Source organism: Rattus norvegicus, chromosome 7 (assembly GCF_021556685.1).
Source record: "Rattus norvegicus strain SHRSP/BbbUtx chromosome 7, alternate assembly SHRSP_T2T, whole genome shotgun sequence".
In the NCBI taxonomy this organism is placed as follows: domain Eukaryota; kingdom Metazoa; phylum Chordata; class Mammalia; order Rodentia; family Muridae; genus Rattus; species Rattus norvegicus.
This window is the reverse complement of record NC_141540.1, coordinates 61993354-62014910: the sequence shown is the minus strand read 5'-3', so window position 1 is coordinate 62014910 and position 21557 is coordinate 61993354.

The window sequence follows — 21557 nt, the reverse complement described above, 5'->3', positions numbered from 1 at the left end:
TGTACTAAAAGGAGGGGCTGTGGGAAGTTAGAAATTCGGTTTCTTCAGCCTCTGCACTCTCAGACCCTGCCCCGAGGCTAAACTCCATGTGGCTAGACCTACTCCCAACCCTACCACACAGAATGGGACCAATCACTGTACCCCCCCACAGCCCATTTCTCCATGGCTTGTACTCCTTCGTGGGTCTTTAAAAGACCCCCCTTTCTTTATTTATCTCGTGCCCACCCCCCAATCACTGGGGCAAGGTGTCCCCAGAAGCCGTGATAATAGTTCCGTTCTTCGAAGAGGTTGAGGTGGGTTTCTTCTTACAGCTACTTTGTTGTGCAGGAGAAATCACGTTAGGACCAAATCTTCCTACTGACTGGCACTTTGAGGAAGGAGGCGTCCTCCTGTGGCTACGTCTCCTGGTTCTTATCCCAGCAGCTGCCTGTGTTATCTGGTTTACCGAGAGCCTCCCTCCCGAGGACCTGGGGCTGGCCTGGGGATAACTTCATACTTTCTGCTCCTCTGTGCCTTGTGGTTTCCTTGTTAGAGTGTACGTAATTCCTGGGAGTTTGTCCTTCCGCTTCTTGCTCTGACTCTTCTCATTCACGAAGTCACATGGAGGGCACATCTAGTCCTACGTCTTAGCTTAAACTTCTCCAGACGCGGATTTCAACTCTGGGAGAAAGTCAAGGTTTCCTCCTGGACTTGGTGCACTGTGCCATAAACATTGTATTAATTGTAGTTCTGTAGGAAATGCAGTAGTGTCTCAGTAAACTCCGCCACAGACTGCCTGTTAGGCTTTGACATCACACAGGTCACCACTGCGTCTGCTGGTCCAGCCAGTCTGGCTGGACAGCTGTTCCCTAAGGTACCAGGAGTTGGCATATGCAGTCCCTCTCCCTTATCCTTACCCTTCAGCACAAATGCTGTCTTAGTCAGCTTTCCTATTGCTGGGAGGAGACATTATGACCACGGCAACTCTTTTAAAGGACAACATTTGGTCAGGGCTGGCTTACAGTTTAGAGGTTTAGTCCATTATTGTCAAGACAAAGAGCATGGCATCATGCAGAGAGGAGTGGTGCTGGAGAGGTAGTTGAGAGTTCTACATCCGGATCTGCAGGCAGCAGGAAGTAGACGTCACACTACTGAGTGTCTGAGACCTCAAAGCCCGCCCACAGTGACACACTTCTAACAGGGCCACACCTCCCAACAGTACAACTTTTTGAGCCTATGGGCGGGAGGGGGCAGGGGAGCATTTTCTTTCTTTCTTTTTCTTAATTTATTTATTTATTATATACAAGTACACTGTAGCTGTCTTCAGACACACCAGAAGAGGGCATCAGATTTCATTACAGATGGTTGTGAGCCACCATGTGGTTGCTGGGACTTGAATTTAGGACCTCTGGAAGAGCAGTCAGTGCTCTTAACCACTGAGCCATCTCTCCAGCCCAGCATTTTCATTCAGATATATATATATATATATATATATATATATATATATATATATATATATATATCCACTGTAAATATTCTTTCTCCATGACATACCTTTCTTTATAACTATACTATGTCATGACAATCATTAAAAGATTGATCTCTTTTCCCACAGTATGACATTTACTTTTATAATTACTATGCTAGTTAATATGCCTGGTATAAAATGGTCTAAAATATCTGCTTAATAAATATTTTTCTGTTTATTTATGCCATGTCTCCTTGCAGAAAGAAATGAGTATGACTCATAGAAATCCATGCAGCATGATTTTACAACCTGAAAGGAAATATAACCAGTAAGTGTAGCGCACTGAATGACCGCAGATATTTCGGTTTGAGTGTGAAATGTCTCCTCAGGACTTGTGTTTACATTTGCTCATGCTGTTTTGTGTGTGTGTGTGTGTGTGTGTGTGTGTGTGTGTGTGTGTGTGTGTGGTGTAACTTTTGGGACGTGAGGCCTGGCAGCCAGAGGTGAGTCACAAGGACAGGCATTAGAAGGCCATGTCTTCATGGCCTGTTTTCAGCCTGGTTGGTCTGGTTTCAAATCTGGTGGTCACACTGGTGGTCGGATGGCTCGCCTGCCTACACCTGTCAACAGAGCTGCTCTCTTCCTTCTCTCCATGCCAGATCGTGTGGTCTGAAACCCTAAGCCTGAACATATTTTTCTTCCCTTAATATGCTTTCCCAAATATTTTGACACAGTAAAGAGGAAACTGACTGGTACAGAAAAACATCTGAAGAACATAATTCAGGTTTAAAAACTGTGGAGGGGAAACTGGGTGTGGTGGGGCATTCCTTTAATGGCAGTACTCAAGAGTGACCAGAGGCAGGCAGATCTCTGAGTCTGAGGCCAGCCTGGTCTGCAGAGAGAGTACCAGGACAGTCAGGGATGCACAAAGAAAGCCTGACTCAGAAGGAGGAAAGAGAGAGAGAGAGAGAGAGAGAGAGAGAGAGAGAGAGAGAGAGAGAGAGAGAGAGAGAGAGAGAACAGGGATAGCATGAGAGCCACAGTATTCTAATTTTAAATTCAGTCCAGAAAAAAATTGAAACTTCAAAAAAATATCTCCTTGAAACTTTAAGTCTATGTTTTATGTGAAATATAAGGATAGTTGTTTAAATTTTGAAATACTGGAAGGAATAAAGAATATTCTTTAATCCCTATACTTATCTGTCACCAGTATGCACAGTTCCAAAACCACCAGTGTTTTAATCAAGTGATCATGCAGTTGAACTCTACGGCTGGCAAGAGGGATCGAGCTCTTCTCCTCCTGTGACAAAAGCTGCTGGCCAACACAGACAGTCTAGCCAGAGACAGGAAGTAGGCACATTTTGACCTGGAGTATATCTCTTCCGTGCTCCAGAGTCTTCTAGACCCATGGTTCTTAACCAATGGGTCGTGACCCCTTTAGGAATCACATATCAGCTATCCTGCATATCAGATACTTACTTACAATCCACAACAGTAGCAAAGTTACAGACAGGAAGCAGCAATAATTGTATGGTCAGGGCTCACCACAACACCAGGGGGTTTCAGCATCAGGAAGGTTGAGAACCACTGCTTTAGACCTTCAGGGTAACTCAAAAGGGAAAAGAAGCAACTAAGAACAAACGGCTGAGAAGGACGGGAAAGAATAGATAGTAAGATTATATCTGGAAAAGCAGTCCAGGGATGCTGCAGCGGTTACATCCAAAGAAGCGTGGGCCACCTGGTAGTCACGGCAAACAGACACATGCGGAATGAACGGTGTGGTGTGCAAGAATCCTGTGAGATAATGAAAAGAGAGCGAAGACTGTCATCTGCCATTACACTTTCAGAGCTTTGAGGAGAATTTACCTTCTCAGAATACTGGGGACACTTTCCTTGGAAATAAAGCTGCAGAGATGCTGTGTCTCTTCCGCCATCTCTTAGTTCCTCTCCATTCAAGTCTCACACAGCGTCCTTGTCCTCTTCCACATTTTGTTAAGTGACTTTCTCTTAAATGCCTGTCCCTGTTCGTTTTAGCTGGGTCATTTCATTATTTCCTACTGATCCTAAGATGTCAAGTTGGTCAAATTGCTTTTACAACTCTCCCTGAATGTTGGAGTCTTATCTTATTCTCTCTCTCTCTCTCTCTCTCTCTCTCTCTCTCTCTCTCTCTCTCTCTCACACACACACACACACACACACACACACACACACACACACACACACACACAGGGTAAATATCTCTTCTCATGTTATGATGACATCTTGGGCATATTTCATCCCAACATTTGAAGATGTTGTGTGAAGAATTAGTTTGTGAATGAAGACACAGGTTATCAAGTGATGACACCGTACTCTTCTGTTTATAGGATCCCAGTTCATTGAAGTGGGGAGGAAGGAAACCAACAGCAAAAGCAGATGACACAAAAGCAGAAACAGACACCAGCCATGACCTAGTCCATCTAGGGTCGGAGGCACCACACACACCCGGCCTGTTCCCACTGTCACACTTCTGTCTTAAGAAAGACCATTTAAGGCGTGCCTCCGGCATGTCTTAGTCTCTGGATGGTAGGTTCCACCAAGAGGTAAAGAAAAGAAAATCAGTAAGGAGCGCTAATAATCACTAATAATGAGAGAAGAATTTAGGAAAAGTACAATTTAAAAATTAGTATTATCAAAAAAATTAGTATGGGGTTGGGGATTTAGCTCAGTGGTAGAGCGCTTGCCTAGGAAGCACAAGGCCCTGGGTTCGGTCCCCAGCTCCGAAAAAAAGAAAAAAAAAGTATTATCATTAATAACCTCTTATTTATGCAGATCATTGTAAATCAGTTCTCAACTTGTGGGTCTCGGGCCCTTTAGGGACGGACATATGTCAGACATCCTGCTTATCAGGTGTTTACATTACAACTCATAACAGCAACACAATTACAGTTATGAAGTAGCATGAAATAATCTTATGCTTGTCAGTCACCCCAACATGAGGAGCTGTACTGTATTAAAGAGCCAAAGGATTAGGAAAGTTGGGATCCCTGGTCTAAGGTAAATACTTTAATGAATTAACATGCTTTTGCTTTTATCATGAAATACTGATATCGTATTATTAATTCCTTTATTACATTTCCCAGAGAATGCAGCCTTGGACTGTCAAAAGATAAATTGATAGGTTATATTTTATAATAATAGTTGTTATGATAGCCTTGGGAACTACTTCAGCTTTCATCATGAGAATTAGTAACAGAACATCAAAGAAAAATGTCATTTTGTACATTTCTAAAAATATAAAATTTATTCACCTCTTTTTGAGCCTTGATTTAATCAACTTAAAAATATTTGTTGTTGTTGCTCTGTGCGTACATTGCGGTGGGGGACAGGGCACAATGGTTTGGGTGAGAAGTCAAAGGACAGCTTTGTGAAGCTGGTTCTCCCACCTTTACATGGATTCCAGGTCACCAGGCCTGTGTGGCAAGCACTTTTATCCACTCAACTATCACACCAGCCTTTAAATTGGAGCAAACATAGAATGAAATAATGACTCATTTATTTATTTATTTATTTATTTATTTATTTATTTATTTATTTATTTTTACAAAGTGAAGTTTCAAATGAACTGTTTTTATACCGTCTTTTAGCTGTGGGGATTTTCTTGTTTATAAATATATTTTTGCAGGCTGGTAAAATGGCTCAGTGGGTAAGGGTGCTTGCCACCAAGTTTGATGAACTAAGTTTAGTCCCTAGAACCCTCGTGGTTTAAAAGGAGAGAACTCACACCTCCAAGTTATCTTCTGACCTCCACATGCTTGCCAAAGCATGAGCATGTGTATAATCTCTGTCTGTCTGTCTGTCATTGTCTGTCTCTCTTTCTCTCTCTTTCTCTCTCCCCCTCCCTCTCCCTCTCCCCACTGTATGTCTTTCTCTCCCTCTCATACACACAGTAAACAAATTAGTAAATATAAAATCTTAAAATATATATTATAATAGACATGATTTTTACATGTATTCACAAACAGCACAGATAACTTACATTCTATCATTACATCTACTCTAGTTGATAAAAGCAAAAAAGGAAGAAACAAGAAATGTAAGATCTTACAAAACACAGTCTTAAATAAACTAAGATATTTTTAAAAGTTTTGACGGTAAAATTAGAGGTAAATTGTTTCACTTTTAGAGATTTCATTAAAATCTATAAACAACATATCAGAAGCAACAGGAAGCTGATAGCATCTGAAATGTACTTTGCTTATTAACCCAAGACAGCCAACAGCAAGATCATTTAAGTCTAGTGAAGAGAAGCAAAACTGAATACACAAATACTGCCTCTGTTTCATCGTTTGAGACAAGGTATCTCTGTGCAGCCCAGGCTGATCTCAAACTGTGAGCCTCTTGCCTCGGCCTCTAACTTCTGGGATTACAAACTTGCAGCATCGTGCCTGCCTAGTCAGGCTTTGTTCATTAGCAGAAGACAGCCAGGGGCTTGTGAGAACAAGGGTAACTAATAGTGGCTAAAAGTATACACCTAATTTCATCCTCCTGTCGGACAGGCAACTGATTGCAATGAAGTTTTTCTGTTGGTGGTGGGCACAGATTTTGTTTGTGAACAGTCTTATGTATCCCAACCTGGCTGCTACCTTGCTGTACAGTCAAGTCTGACCTTGAACTCCTGACTCCATCCACCCCATCTTCTTAATCAAGGTAATAATACAAGTGTGTGCTACCATTCCTGGCAGGTGTGTGCCTTATAGTCTCAGCATTCAGAGAGGGCTTAAGGTAGGAAGATCTCTTGAGTCCAGGAGTGTAAGTCACCCTGGATGAAAACAAAACCGAATGCAATAGAGCTTGGCACTCTTGAACCTCGTAACTGTCCACATCCCAGCCATCATCTACAGATACAGTAACGTTTCCAAGATACGGATTTCATGCTTCTCTGTGGTTCAGCTCAAACAGAAATGATGGAACCCTATTCAAGGTGGAAGCAGAGGTCTGTGAGACCCAAAGGAAACTTGAGTTCTGCTGGGCCTAGCCCAGGAACTACTCATCTCATCATTCAGGATCTGCCATGCCTATGTTCACGCACAGCCTGCCAGTGTGGCTTCTCCTGCTTCCCAGATTCATACAGTTTGCCAGAAATCCAAAGCCTGCCCTCTGCCACATGTAGGCGAACCTCTGCAGTGATATACATTCCAAAGATGTTTTTATCCGAGATTAAAATTCTATTTATTTAAAGTAGCTATTTACTGATGACATTTAAAAATCATCAATGCACAAATATGCTACTATATTCTCCTGTTATTTAAAGAGAGAAAATTACATGTAAAAATTGAGCTTTAGGGGTTGGGGATTTAGCTCAGTGGTAGAGCGCTTGCCTAGGAAGCGCAAGGCCCTGAGTTCGGTCCCCAGCTCCGAAAAACAGAACCAAAAAAAAAAAATTGAGCTTTAAAAGTCCACTAAGTTAATAGGGAAAAAAATAGCTTATTTTTACCACCAAAGCTTAGTGTTATGCCTAATGCAAGAAAAACTAACATGTGATACTAAATTTCCTTAAAAGGTAAAATATTATTTTGCTAGGAAACAAACTATTATTAAGTTTTAGAAAAATAAATAAAATATAGTTGAGAATGATATTATAGCTTCTTCCTTTGATAGTACAAAACAGGTAAACTGTTTATATTTTCTTTTAAGCCATTTCCTCTTTGTAAGCCCCTTGACACTAGAAGTCATATCTTTCTCATTTTTATGCATTATGCAATCACTGGATCATAGTAAGTGTTTTCTGGATGGATAGAGAAGTGACTAGGATAAAGGGATGGATGGAGGGATGGATAAATACATGGACAGATGTATGGATGGATGGATAGATAAATGGATGAATGGATGAATAAGTGAAGATGGATGAAGAGGATAGAAGGGCTAGATGGATACAGTAATGGAATACGCATGTAGCTAAAAGAGATGTATGTCTTATGTCATAAATAGGAGTGATGAAGGGATGATTAGATGGGATGGATGGCTGAAGAACTGAGAAACTTTGAGCCAGGTGAGTCACGGCAACTGATACCAAGATGTGTTTGATAACATGTGTGTACCGCTCACTTGTAGACGCCAAGTGTGTAATGCATGGCAAAGTCCACAGCGGTAGAGCAGAGCAATTTATAAACACAATAATGCGATGTAGTGAGCCCCAGATTAGAGATAAATATCGAGCTCTGTGGGCACAGAGAAGGCTAGAGAAAGCATGAAGAAGATGCAACAAGTCCTCTGGATCCTGGCAAAGATGCCTTGCAACGTTCTGACCGGAGACGCTACATACCCACTGTGCTGGTTCACTAGAAGTCGGAACACAGATGAAGAGAATAGAGAAAATGGAGACTCACGGGATAATGCAGCAGCATTGCCAAAGTGTGTGTAGAAACCCACATGACACGGCCTAGAAACCACACGTGACTTGGCGTGTCCTGAATCCATATAGAAAAGCCCCTGAGAGGCTGACTTTGGTGTTACAGATTTCTTTTTCTTTTGGGACCTAATTCAGAGCATCTCCAGTTCTTGCCAATATATACAACATCCAGTCTTTTTATTTATTTATTTATTTATTTATTTATTTATTTATTTATTTATTTATTTATTGTATATGAGTACACTGTCGCTGTCTTCAGACACACCAGAAGAGGGCATCGGATCTCATTACAGATGGTTGTGAGCCACCATGTGGTACAACATCCAGTCTTTACAGCTCCACGAGGTGACTTGATTTAGATGTGGATGAAGGCTGACCGAATGTCACACTAACATTGGAATTTTACAGAGAAGTATATATAATTGCATTCTAGTGATTATGGGCTGTTAATATAAAAACAATAGCCAGGAATTTTATACAAGCTATTCTACTTTTGATCAATGATGAAAATCAGGCTTAATAACAGTGGAAAGAACTATGCTTGGGAAAAATGTTCTTAGACTTAACGTTTTAACGTGCACCATTACAATTTTTGCACTTGCTCCTCCTTATCCAAATTGCTAATGAATTATAATAATAATAATGAAAATGTTCAGCAATTTCCTTTCAAGTTTTGGAATATTTGCATATATTTAATATGAGATCACAAGCATGACACCCAAGCCTAAATACAAAACTCATTTATATTCCATATTCTCTATCTGCACAGACAGTGAAGGAAATTTTATATAGTACTGAGGAAGTGCTTGTGTTTAAATTGTAGCCCATCACATAAGGCCTGACTCAGAAATTTCTATGTTGTCTTTCAGATTTTTTAAATCACAGGTATTCAACTTGTACTTTCTTTAACATCCAGTAGTATTTACTAACCTAAAAAACCTCTATCTACATTTAAAACAGAAATTTAAAGATAGAAAACTCTATTAACAGGGAACCATGTGGGGCAAGGCAGTGGAAGCTGGATTAGCCAATCCTGAAAGAAAAGTAGAGCATAGTTAACATCAGAAGCCGGAAACACAAGATGAAGTTGTTTTTGCTAATCACCAAGAATACAGGATGCGGAAGTCAGCAGACATATTGAGTTTCCCATTCATTAAAAAGAAAAAAGAAGAAGAAAAGAAAAGGTTTGGAAGCTAGGTGTCTTAGTCAGGGTTTCTGTTCCTGCACAAACATGATGACCAAGAAGCAAGCTGGGGCAGAAAGGGTTTATTCAGCTTACACTTCCACATTGCTGTTCATTTCCCAAGGAAGGAAGTCAGGACTGGAACTCAAGCAGGTCAGGAAGCAGGAGCTGAGGCAGAGGCCATGGAGGGATGTTACTTACTGGCTTGCTTCCCCTGGCTTGCTCAGCTTGCTCTCTTATAGAACCCAAGACTACCAGTCCAGGGATGGCACCACCCACAATGGGCTGGGTCCTACCCCCTTGATCACTAGTTGAGAAAATGCCTTACAGCTGGGGCTTATGGAGGCATTTCCTCAACTGAGGCTCCTTTCTCTGTGATAACTCCAGCTTGTGCCAAGGTGACACACAGAACCAGCCAGTACAGTAGGGAAAGTGAAGAGGTAAACTTTGCCCATCAATAAGTTACTGAGGTGGACAGATTCTCGATCAACCTACAGAGACAAACGACGTTCTTACGTACTCCAACTAACACGTCCCATAAATTCTTTCTTATCTGCTCCTGAGGTCTAGCTCTGGGAAGTGGTCATAGTCTTAGTTCTGTCCTGACAGGCCCCCAGGGCAGGTGGTTATGGAGGTTACACTGGGCCTTCTTCCTGGGATGCTTTTATCCTGGTAGATGGCCTAGTGCCTACGTGTCCTACCTGTGACCAGGCACCCTTCCCATGGGAAGCTTATTTATACTGGCAGACACACTTGTAACTCTTGTCTGATCTAATTAGCACCTTCAGGCCAAGACAGCTACTCTCTAAAAGAGCCTAGGGGAGTAAACAGTTAGGACCAGTGTGCTGGTCAGGTGAGACACTGGAGGCAGAAATGCTTCTGTAACTTACAGATCCGGGGAGGAAGAAGACATTGTTCTAGATGGTGGTCCTCTGAGCAAGAGGCCTATATCTCCATCTGATCATCTGTACCTGATGGCTTGAGGCCATCACCTTGGTGACTATTGACACAATCCTTCATAGAAGAAGAGGACAGCAAAGGCCACTGGACTCTAAGATTCCGGTCTCCCCTCCCAGCCATGCATTTGCACTGATCGTCCCAGCCTTGGAATCTTGAGGTCTCCAAAGCTGTTAACAGGAAGGAGGAAGAGTAACTGAAGAGAGGCTTTTCCTCTAGGCTGGGTGAAGACTTTCCAGTGCTACTGTTTTGGGGTAACTCATGCTCCTGCCAGTAACCCCTTGCCCGTGCTCTGTAAGTAAACCTAATAAACTCACCATTTCCCCAGGGTACTGTTGTTTGGTCTGTTATTGGGACCTTATAAGGACAGGGATGACTTTGATATGTGTCTCCAGGGAAAGAATTCTCACAAGAGGTACCATGTTTGGTAGAGCCTACAGAAAGAGGGGAGCCATGATGGACATGAGCACAGATGGAAAGCAAGATACATACATACATACATACATACATACATACATACATACATACATACACGACCCTTTATTGGGGCTCAGGATGTTAGTTAAGTAGGTTTCCTACAGGAAATGCTAGCTGGCGGATCTATAGCAAGAAAATATGAGCTCTGTGGCCCACACAGTGAGTGATGTGGTCACTGTGGCTTATCTACACAGTCCAGGAAGCAGATGGAGGTCAGTGGAGTAGGTCAACGAACTTGTATCTAGCTGCTTCACAAGGGTGTGTTTACCAGAAGAAAGGTATAGAAGATGGAGATTTGAACTGGCCACATTGAGGTATTGGGGAAATGGGCGAACTGGAGATCCTAACTAAGTCGAGCATTCTCAGAATGGATGCACGGCAACATCAAATCATAGGAACTCATTGCATATTCTTAAGCAGCAGCTTAGGGGGAAAGAAGAAGGAATGAAGAGCAAAGCACATACACTCAAATGCATGCAACACACACACACATACACACATACACTCAAATGCATGCAAACACACACACATACACACATACACTCAAATGCATACAACACACATAAACACATACACACACACTCGAATGCATGCAACACACATAAACACATACACACACATACACACACTTGAATGCATGCAACACACACATACACACACACTCAAATGCATGCAACACAAACACACACACATACACTCAAATGCATGTGACACACACACATACATACACTCAAATGCATGCAACACACATACACACACACATACACCCACTCAAATGCATGCAACACAAATACACACACACATACACTCAAATGCATGTGACACACACATACATACACTCAAATGCATGCAACACACACATACACACACATACACTCAAATGCATGCAACATACATACATACACACACACTCAAATGCATGCAACACAAACACACACACAGAAACACATACACTCAAATGCATGCAACACACACACACACACACACACACACACACACACACACACACACACACTCCTTGGCTGAAGGATTTTTATATGGTGATGGCATTCTAAAAGCAAATGCTTCAAGACTCCATGTCATCTAAGCACAGAGTCCCTTGCTGTTACTTCCACTGAAGTATCAGTTAAAGCAAGTTGCAAGTCGGCCCCAGATTCAAAGATGTGGAGAAAGAGTCACTGTCTTAATACAAAAAGCTGCAAAGCCACAGTAGCAAAATAAACAGGTAAACGAATTCCTATAAATATGCCTTTCTCTAAGACCTGAGAATAAAGACTCCTCCATACAAGGGGCTACTCAATATATTTATGATGGGATGTTAGAAGCAGATTGGACCGCTGAGAGCTTAAATACAAAAAAGAATTGAAGACATTTTTAGACCAACTGAAATTCTTTTCATTCTCCAAAATGTTACCAAATCTGAAACAGTCTAGGATTAGAAAACAGGTCAACTGTGTTTAAGAATCAAACCCACTTCCCTGACATTTATTTTCTTTGCCTGAAATGCTTTTCTGAAACTCCTTCAGGCTGTTGACTTCTTCACAGAAGGATCAGATCAGCTTTTGCCTTCTGAAGAAAACCTCCCCTGGCCACCTAAATGGAAGTTATAATCTCCCACAAGCCATCACATGCTCTTCGTGGAAATATCACCACCTGCACTCTAGCATCTGTCCATTTGTTTGTGGTTCCAATGCTACTGTGTAAGCTTCCCAGAGTTCCAGATTCCATTCATTCGCTTAACACGGTTAAGCTACTGCTCCGTGCTTGAAAAGGTAGGAAGGGGACCCACAGATCCATGGTGCTCTCAGCCTCGATCAGAGAAGCTTCTATGTGCAGTGAGCAGTGGTTACCACAGAGATCGGAACTGGGGGATAATTGATTACAGAATAATCAGCCAATATCGCCCTCTCCAAGGCTCAGAGACCATCACAGAAAAGGGAGCAGAAAAAATATATGAGCCCAAAGAAAGGCAGGAGTGCTGTGGGATGCTGTCTTCTGTGCACGGCATGGTAGCTGCTCTCTTGAACTCTTAAGGGCCATTGGTTACCTGAACAAGACCTGCACAGGACTGGGTTCATCAACATCCCATCGTGGAAGGGAGAGGGTGTCATTAATCTCACCAATCTCTGATGGTGTACAGGCAGTTAATGGCTGCTGAGTGAAGAAATGTTTTCTTCAGTGATATAGCCACTGGTGAGTTGCTCACGTTCTGTAAAGAGCGCTTCACCCATGCTCATGTGAATAACCCCAATTAAACCCTTTGGCTCTCAGAAAAGAAAAAAAGAGTGAGGTGAGGATAATATAATTACTCCTGTATTAATAACCTGGGCTTGTTCAATCTTAATCTCTGCTGTAAAGCCCAAAGTAGGTGATGTCATCCTCTTATCCCCAAACTCAGAGCTTACCAAGCATTTCCTGTACAAACATGTCTGACGGAACGCCCTTGTGTTACAGACTCTGATGTTTAGAATGCTTCTGGTTCACCTCACTTCCCTTCACTTGCAGCAGCATCTTTCTTTTCACTCCAGCCGCAGCTGGAGTCCCGAGGGGATGTGGATCATTGGCTTGAGCATTGCTCTGTCAAGGACCCCACTTCCTCAGAGCCGTGGGAATGGCAAGGCACTCCCCCTGGTACTTCCTCTGTACAGGGGTAGCCTGAGACACTACCCCTATTGAGACTAGCTAGCAGTCTCCTGGGCTGACTTTCTAGGCTGCTGGAGCATCTCTGTTAGAGCACGTGGCCCACTCGGACCTAGCTTTTCTGTGGGTCACTCCTTACCTTATCCAGTCAGTTCCATCCCAAAGCCATGCAGGTCACTGAGAGTCACTTTGCTTATTAAGAGAATCAAAGAAGATTGTTTGCGAGAAGCAACTCCAGTACTTGGACTAGCATAGCTACTCAAGAAATAGCATTTACTGTCCACAATTCAGTTGTGAGCGATTGGGCTTACACCTAACTCAAGCCCGGTTATTATTCATCGAGTTTTGCCTTCTCGACTCCAGCTCCCTATCTCTGAAGGACCCTCCAGCTCCTCGGGTGGGTCCAAAAAAAACCTGATTCCTGTTGCTTATGAATGTCTAATGTCCAAGTCAGCAACCCATTATTCTCAGAGTATAACATATAGTATCAAATAAAATGTTGTTTTTATGATAGTTTTTTGAGTTCTAAACTGCTGAGCAATAGACCAACTTTCTGAGTCTTCTGGCTTTCTAGGTCCCCCTCTTCCCTTCTCCACAAACCCCAAAGCTCAGTGTCTCCTTCACTGAGCTTCCATTGCTCACCCAGGTAGAGACCACCCACTCTCTTCTCTCCTTACAATTCCATTAGAGCAGTAACTGCTCTTAGTCAGGCTTTGTACCACCCACGCTTCCTCAACGGTGTCGTGGAGACCACCCACAACTCTTCAGCAGTCTTCTGAAGACCACCCATGCCTCCTCGGCAGTGTTTGAAGACCTCCCCTCTCTCCTCAGCCATTCTATCATTTTTACTCTTCTTAATGAGACCCGGCTTCTGGTCCCATCTTACAATCACCACATGAAATTCTCCTGGTCACATTACACTCACATGAAGGTAATTGCCGAAGCATTCTGAATCCGGAGAGACTCCTGAGGGTTTTGCCGTAGGCACCTGGACATGAGTTTGCTCGAGTTGTAGGCTGCTGCTCTCCCTCTGGTTTACATCGTTTGGTCTTGTCTCGTACACGCCATCTCACAGATGGGACAGCACACGGCTTGTTTGTTACCCTCTTCCTCATCGGTCGATTCCCTCAAGAGGCCTTAAAAATCCCACCTTGGACTCCCTGGGTCCTTTTATTGCCGGTGTCTTACCAGCTTTTGTTTTGCCCTTTTCTCCCTCCTATTACTAATAGAAGTGACAATGGCAGTTACTAAAAATAGGATTTTACTCTTTGTAGCGAGGATTACTAAGTCTGACGTAGATATTTTAGGAATATTTAAAGACACCATGCTGTAGTGCTTGACAAGAGAATACTACAGCTTAAATGAAAACATTGAGCTTATGCAACGTTGGTGATTTAAGGCAACACATATTGTTCTCTGAGAAGCTGAGATGTGTTATAGTTGATAACATTTCTACAAAAGGGTTGAACATAAACCTCAAGAGTGTAACAGCTATAGGACCCTTTCCCCTTTGGAACACATTTCATTAAAATACCAAAATTAGGAGCACTAAGTTTTCTTCCAATTCAGATACACTTGTTGTTTTTGTCTAGCATCCATATTTCTTTTATATAGACTTTCTTTATTTTCACTTATGTGCATGGGGAAAACATGTGCATGTGAGTTCAGCTGCCCATGGAGTCTGGAAGAGGATATTGGATTCCCTGAAGCTGGAGTTATAGGAGGTTATGAGTACACACACACACACACACACACACACACACACACACACACACACACGAGTGCTACTAAACAAATCCAAATCCTGTGTAAGAGCAGCAACCCTTCTAAGTGCTGAGCCATCTCTCCAGCCCTCAGCATCCTATCCTTTACAAGAAAGAAAATAATAATAATATGCACTGACGATGTGGAGGGGGAGGAGGAGGAGGGGGAGGAGGAGGAGGAGGGGGAGGGGGAGGAGGGGAAGGAGGAGGAGGCAGCCACTTGTGAGCACTTTACTCAGTTTGAGTAGGCCACGATGTTCCTTGGTCTGAATTCAGGAGACACAGAGATTAAGTTACACTGCCACTAAAGAGTGGGGAAAATTAGAACCTTGCAAAGAAAGTGCAGGAAGATGACTTCAGGCTCTTTCCCCGTTCATATGATGTAATACAAATCCTTGCGTATTATCAACTTTTAGCAAGGTAATTATCCATGAACAGTAATAACTATTAGGGAAAAGTATTAGAATCCCCAACTGGGTTAGCATGGTATAACATTCTTATGAACAGCAGGGTGAATGACCAACATTGAATTAGGTAAATGGTGCAAGAGACAAGAGTTAAAATTGACTGTTTAGATCACAGAGAATTCATAGAAATATTTTTTTAAAGATTTATTCATTATTATATTTAAATGAGTACACTGTAACTGTTTTGGGACACACCAGAAGAGGGCCCCGGATACCATTACATGTGGTTGCTGGGAATTGAACTCAGGATCTTTGGAAGGGCAGTCAGTGCTCTTAATCGCTGAGCCACCTCTCCAGCCCGTCTTAAGTGAAGCTTTGTACATTTGCAGTGGACGGAGTACTGACGGACTAAGCCTTCTCATGTCTTTGGTGGTCTGGGAGAGCTGAGATTTCTCTAAGTCATGCGGGTTTTGCTTGGGCCATCTCACTAAGGGACAGAGTGCTGCTTAGAACCCAGAATGGCACTTTAAAGCTGAGTTCAAGATTAACGCGTTATATAGGAGAAATTTTTGGCCTGGAAGCAGAGGAAGGACAAGACCCATCTGCGGGGGGAGCACCAAGCAGGACAGGAGGAGAGGGTGACTGGAACACAGTATGACACATAGGCTGGACATGTCCTAGTGAAACCCATTGCTCTGTGCGCTAACTTTAAATATTAACAAAGCACATACACAAAGAAATCATCTGTGGAGTCCTGACCTATCTTCTTTGTCTTTTAACAACTGAATGTGTGTTAACTGCTGAAGAATTTTTTGAAGATTTTTTTTTTCTCTTTTTCTTTTTTTTCGGAGCTGGGGACCGAACCCAGGGCCTTGCGTTTCCTAGGCAAGCACTCTACCACTGAGCTAAATCCCCAACCCCTGAAGAATTTTTAAAGAAAGTCTGAGAAGCAAATGAAAATATAAAGTGCATTCTGGTCGGATGGGGTGTTTTAAGGAGGCATAGACTTGTGAGCGGGGAAGGGGGAGGGGATCTGAGAAAGTTTGGAGGGGTGAATATAAACAAATGATATGAAATCCAAAGAACTCATAAAAGTTAGCCGACAGAAATTAAGACGCACTTAGGCTCACTAACCTGTGAGTCTACCTTCCGGTTGACTCTGGATCTCTGCCATGCTCGGCAATCCATTCTGTTGTCTTTGTACAGTTCTTTCTGCTCTTTACAAACTGGTTCTGAGTCTTCATGGGCACCTTTAGCACCCTTCGTTGCTACCTTTACTCTGTGCAGATGACTTACCTAACATTAATAAGCCTGAAGTCACTAGTCATCGTTCCCCTGGACTTCCCATCCAATCACAATTGCTTCTTCTTGGACGACCAGATGCCTGTCCTTATCTGCATGGCCAATGACTCCACCTGGGTCGTTGACCTTGCTCTCATCTCTTCTAACGCTTGCTGTCTGCCACCTCTTACCACCTCATCGTGGGGAGCTCTTCTCTCCTATTGGCTTGTTTTTAGACTATGATTAGTTGCCTTTTAAGAAATAAACTTTCGTTCTGGAGAGATGACTCAGTGGTTGAGAGCACTGGCTGCTCTTCCAGAGGTCATGAGTTCAATTCCCAGCAACTACATGGGAACCATTTGTAACAGGATCTGATGCCCTCTTCTGGTGTGTCTGAAGACAGTGACGGTGTACTCATATACATAAAATGAATAAATAAGTCTTTTTTAAAAAGTAAAGAAACTCTCTTAACCTATATTCCTACTAAAGCTGCTTGCTTTTTTTCCCATTTCCTACAAACTATTTTTCAAATGTTTTGCTTGCTTTTTCCAAAGGACATCCTCTTCCTTAGGGTATTATTGACATGAAGAGGCACCGTGACCATGGCAACTCTTAGAAAAGAAAACATTTCAATGGAGCTGGCTTCTAGTTCAGAGGTTCAGTCCATTTTTATCATGGCAAGAAGCAAGGCAGCATGCAGGCAGACATAATGCTGGAGAGATAGCTGAGAGTTCTGCATCTGGATCCATAGGCAGCAGGAACTGAAAGTCACACTGGCTGTGGCTTGAGCATCTGAGATCTCAAAGCCCTCCCACAGTGACACATTTCCTCCAACAAAGTCACACCTACTCCAGCAAGGCCTCACCTCCTACTAGTGCCATTCCCTAAGGGGGCACTATTTTTATTCAAACCATCAAACACACTCATTTTCACTGCAACAGCATTTCTTTTGCAATCACTATGTACATGACATCACTTCAAAGTTGTCCCTGCCTGTGCTGGTCCACTGAGCTAAGAGGTTCGCCCAGGTCGAAGTGTCAAATACAAAGCTACATACTCTATCCTTTGTGTCTCCAAGGCATCTGATGGCGATTTTTCCTTCTCTCTCTTTTGAAATTCTATTCCCTTTTAATCTGTGGCACCTGATTCTCCTGTGTTGATTTGAAATACTTTCTATTTTCTTAGTGGAAAAGATAGCAACTTAGGTTACTGTCATGGTTTGAATATGCTTGAGCCAGGGAGTGGCACTATTTGGAGGTGTGGCCCTGTTGGAGTAGGTGTGTCACTGTGGGTGTGGGCTTTAAGACCCTTACCCTAGCTGCCTGGAAGTCAGTCTTCCACTAGCAGCCTTCAGATGAAGATAGAACTCTCAGCTCCTCCTGCACCATGCCTGCCTGGATGCTGCCATGCTCCTGCCTTGATGATGATGGGCTGAACCTCCAAGCCTGTAAGCCAGCCCCAATTAAATGTTGTCCTTATAAGAGTTACATTGGTCATGGTGTCTGTTCAACAGTAAAACCCTAAGTAAGACAGTTACTGTGAGGGAATTTCCTTTGACAAAACCATTAGGATACTGACATATGTGACTTACAAGGACATGAAGTCTTATCAAATGGTATTTCTTTTTATCATAATCTTTTTAAAAAATATTTGCACACTATTCTTAGAACCTCCAGTACAAAAAAGGTAGTCAATACTTATTTTAGTGAGGAATAATTTACATAATATTTAATTTTCTCCTTCATACAGATCATTTTTGGTGTAGAGTTACATACATAGCCTTCACCATCATGTGCTTTTATAACAGTTGACCATTTCTAAAAGAAACCCTTCACCAATTAGTAATCACTTTCTCCCTCCTCCCTTCCCCACACTGGGAACCACTATTCTGTTTTGGTGTCCATGAATTTGTCTATTCCCTAGTAGAGGATCACCACTAGTCCTTCAGAAGGTCATTTTTTGATTGATAAAGTTTAATTTTTGTTTAACATTTACACTGACCTTATGTTTGCTTGCACAGCCCAAGACATCAGAGCCTAATGGACTATCAATTAATAAGAAATTAATATTACCCAATCATCTTACAACAGCCTTAGTTAATGGAGCCAGCATTGTATTTGGTTTTTCTTTCAAACAATATCAACATTAATTTTGTAATCATCAGAGGTGAAGATTTTTTTATTTTTATTCTGCATTTTCCCCTAAGGAATACAAAGGTGAGAAAGAATAACGGAATTACAGAAACAAGTATTAATTCACACACAAACACACTCATACACATACACACACTCACATATCACACATACACACTCACACACATACAGACACTCACACACCACACATACACACTCACACACAAACACATTCATATACAACACATACACACACACACACACACACACACACACACACACACACACCCCACATACACATAAAACAATGTAGCAATTTAGTAAGAAAAGCTTGAAACAAAGTAACAGGACCTGTAGCAATTACCATGCCACAAAATGCCCTCCTTCATATCATCACAGATGCCAAAAAAGACCTGAAAGAAGCATTTGCTTTTTTTTTTTTTTTTACTTTGTCACATGAAGACCCAGCAAAGGGATTTGGCAGCTTGCCTTACAACTCAGCCCAATGTCAGTGGCTTTCAATCAAATCCTCACTAGTTTAAAGATGGCTTTTCCTTCTACATAATTTAAAGATTTAAATCCACATGTTTATCTTGTGTCTCCTTGACAATGGGTGAAGAAATGGCCTGAAGTTTCTTTTCCTTCGATGTAATTACTGTTTCCCTAAGCATTAATTTCCGTAGCCAAATCTTCTCAGTTAATGTGGCTGTAATGTTTCCCACAGGTGCTTCCCTTTGTGAAGAAACAGAAAGCTAGCAGGGCAGCCCCGGGAAGACCTGGCACTGTAGCATCTCAAGTAATCACTTAACATTTTCCAGAGTTCATCCCAGACAGACAACTGGGTTTTATTCTTTCTGAATTTATTTCAGCAGTGCCTAGAGTTTCCTGTGGGGGGAGGCTTGAGTCTCCAGAGTGGCAGGGAAAACTTATTGTGACGATATTTGCTTGTTTCTCTTTCACTGTGGAAAGAGTTGGATGCTTTTATTAATTACCTTTAAAGTTAGCATACAATAGAATGCATTTCCTCTGGCATTTATACACATACATTGCTATACCTCCCTCATGCTTGATGCCCATTCTGCTCCTTGGCTCTCTCCCTTCTCCTGACCACCTTCCTCTCCACAACAGTCCCTTTCTGCTTTCCTGTCATTGTCACTGTCTAGCCCTTGCCTAGCTTTTGTGTGAGGGTTTCCCTGTCTCTGTGGGAAGGAATCAATAGTGTTCCTTCCCTGTCTCTTTTAATAATGATAAATGATGAAGGACTACTGGTATTCTTTTTTAAAGGATTAGTATAATTCATCAGTGGACCCACAATTCTCTGTTCATCTTCTTGTTTGTTTCCTCTTTAAGTTCACTGTTTATTTTTAAAGGTAGATTTAAATTTTTCTTTTTGGCATTTTGATCATGTCAGTGTCTTTGGGTTCAATCATCAGGAACCTTTGATCTCCTAGAGGCATTGTGTAGTCCTGTTCCTGTTTCTCGGGTTTCTGTATTGCAATGCTCACAACTGTTGGTTTGTAGATGTTGGCAGGTAGATGTCTCCCAATTTTATTTGAGAATCTTCTTTATGTATTTATTTATTTTAAGACACAGCCTTAACATGGAGCGTTGGCTGGGCTGGAGCTTGCTGTTTAGACAACACTGGCCTCAAACTGAAGGGCTGGATTAAAAACCACCACACCCAGCCTGAGAATCTTCTGAATGGGGAATCCCCAGTACAGCTGAGAAAGATTACTGTCACAACAATACCACTAAACCAAACAAGATATGGAAATACATGTAAGAGTGGCTAATGTGAACTAACACAACAACTATAGCATAATAAAAGGTAAACAGATGCAAAGAATGCCATGAAATAAAGAATTGTTTAAGACAAATATAGAAAAGCAAATGAATGCCGGAAAGGAAGGGGCAGGGACGGGGAAAGAAAAAGGAGCAACCAGGATAAATAAACGAAGGATTAAGAGCATGGGAGAGAATGTCAGGTAGAGTAGAGCAAGAGAGTAAAACGTCAGGTTACCCACCAACTGAAAAATGGGTGCATGGGGACTGGAGAGATGGGTCAGCGGTTACAAGTACCGACAGCCTTTTCAGAGGACCAAGGTTCAATCCTAGCATCCACACGTCAGCTCTCAAACATCTGTAATTACAATTCCAGGGGATCCGATGCCCACCTCTGGCCTCTGTGAACTCCAGGCATGTGCGAGGTGCACAGACACTCATGCAGGCAAAACACACATATGCATAAAATAATAAAAGGAAACGTTAAAGGTCTAGCCTAGAGGGATTCACGGGAAAAATGCATGTACAAAATTTGATAAATAGAAGAAAGAGAGTAAAAATAAAAACTTTAAAGCTTCTAAAAGTGGAACAACATCGAAGCGCATTGGAGTGGGGTGGAAATAAAGCAGGAGAGAGGAGTGAAGCGGCGGAGAAACTTCTTTCTGGGTCCTTTAAAATTAGAGTCTTCCTGGTGTAGGCGCGGGGAACACGTCAGCTGAACCTGGAGCGTCTTGTCTTTCCTATCAAGCAGGTTGGGACTGATCGTGTGATAAATGCTCAACAGCGCTGTCCTCACCGTAGTAGCTTCCGGCCTGTGTGTACTAGAATCCTCGCTGGCTAGAACTAGTTCTGCGGTATGCAGGCTGGGCAGGTTCTCCCACGACCCTGGACTCTCACTGACATAGATGTCCTGGGGTAGCTACTGTTCTAGGCCAGGAAGGAAAGCACAGTGCTGAGATCTGTACGGGCAGACCAACCCTCACTCTCCGAACATACTTTGCATTAAACCATCTTCAGAATGAAACAAATAAAAACTATGTGAATTCTTCCAAAAATAGGTGTAGGTTTATATATTTGACTTTTGCAGCAGGTTCAAA